This window comes from Zalophus californianus, chromosome X (genome assembly GCF_009762305.2).
Source record: "Zalophus californianus isolate mZalCal1 chromosome X, mZalCal1.pri.v2, whole genome shotgun sequence".
In the NCBI taxonomy this organism is placed as follows: domain Eukaryota; kingdom Metazoa; phylum Chordata; class Mammalia; order Carnivora; family Otariidae; genus Zalophus; species Zalophus californianus.
Window position 1 is genome coordinate 13,429,606 of NC_045612.1, and position 2,015 is coordinate 13,431,620.

The window sequence follows — 2,015 nt, forward strand, 5'->3', positions numbered from 1 at the left end:
TAATTTCACATATACAACATGATTTGGTAACTGTGTATATTATGAAATGATCAACTCAGTAAGTCTGTTTAACATTACATATCACACATAGTTTTAGAATTTGTTTTTCGTGTGATGAGAACTTTTGAGATCTACTCCCAGTGATTTCCAAATACGCAATACACTATTATTAACTAGTCACCATGCTGTACATCTACATGGCTTACTTATTTTATAACTGGAAGTTTGTGTCTTTTGATTCCCTTTGCCCATTTTACCCATTCCTTGCCTCGGCAACCACCAGTCTGTTCTATCTATGAGCTCAGTTGGAGTCCACATATAAGTGAGATCATATAGTATTTGTCTTTCTCCGTCTGACTAACTTCACTTAGCATGTTGCCCTCTAGGTCCATCCATGTTGTCACAAATGGCCAGATAGCATTCTCTTTTAATGGCTGGATAGTATTCCATTGTATGTATGTATATATATATATATACACACACACCACATTTTATCTATTCATCCGCTGATGGCCACTTAGGTTATTTTCATGTCTAGGCTATTGTAAATAATGCTGCAGTGCACATGAGTGTGCAGATATCTTTTTGAATTAGTATTTTAGTTTTCTTTGGATAAATACCTAGAAGTGGATTTGGTGGATTGCATGGTAGTTATGCTTTTAATTTTTTGAGGAGCCTCCATACTGTTTTCCATAGTGGCTGCACCAATTTACATTCCTACCAACAGTGCACAAGGGTTCCTTTATCTCCACATCCTCACCAACCCTTGTAATATCTCACTGTGGTCTTGATTTGCATTTCCCTGATGGGATTTGATCTCTTTTAATCTGGAATAGTTCCTCAGCCTCTCTTTTCTTCTTTGATCTTGACATTATTGAAGAGTATATGGCAGTTATTTTTTAGATTGTCTCTCAATGATTTTTTCTCAAGTTTCTTCATGATTAGATTCAAGTTATATATTTTTGGCAAAAATACCACAAAAGTGATATTATGTCTTTCTCTTCATTGTGTCATTTTGATGCTACTGTAAATGGAGTTGTCTTTTTTTTTTTAAGATTTTATTTATTTGACAGAGAGAGACACAGTGAGAGAGGGAACACAAGCAGGGGGAGTGGGAGAGGGAGAAGCAGGCTCCCAGCTGAGCAGGGAGCCTGACGTGGGGCTCGATCCCAGGACCCTGAGATCATGACCTGAGCTGAAGGCAGATGCTTAACGACTGAGCCACCCAGGTGCCCCTGAAGTTGTCTTTTTAAATTTCACTTTCAAGTATTTCCTTTTAGTATATAGAAATATAATTGATTTTTGTATATTGATGTCATATTCTTATACTTATTAGTTCTAGTAATTGTTTTGGAAATTCTTTATAATTTTCTATATAAATGATAATGGCAACTACAAATAACAAATAGAGATTAATTTCTTCTTTTCCAATCTTTGTATCTTTTTTTCCTTGCTATATAAGATCATCTACTAAATAAAAATGACAAGAATGGATACCCTTCCCTTATTATGAAGACAGGGTATAAGAGTAGCTGTAGTTTTTTTGAGGATAAACTTTATAAGATCAAGGAAATGCCCTTCTGTTCCTAGATTTCTGGTGGTGTTATTATGAAAGGGTGTTTAATTTTGTCAAGATACTTTCTGCATTAATTGAGGTATGTTTCTTATTTTTAGTTAATGTTGGCTGACATTGGTTTTTATTTATTTAAAGATTTAAAGATTTTATTTATTTGAGAGAGAGAGCACATGCGCACAGGAGGCGGGGTGAGGGGGTGGGGGCAGAGGGAGAAGCTGCTGAGCAGGGAGCCCGATGTGGGACTCGATCCCAGGACTCCGGGATCATGACCTGAGCCGAAGGCAGACACTTGACGACTGAGCCACCCAGGCACCCCTGGTTTTTATTTATTTAATTTTATTTTTCAGTAATCTCTACACTCAATATGGGGCTCAAACCCACAATCCTGAGATCAAGAGTCACATGCTCTACCAACTGAGCCAGCCAGGTGCCCTGACAT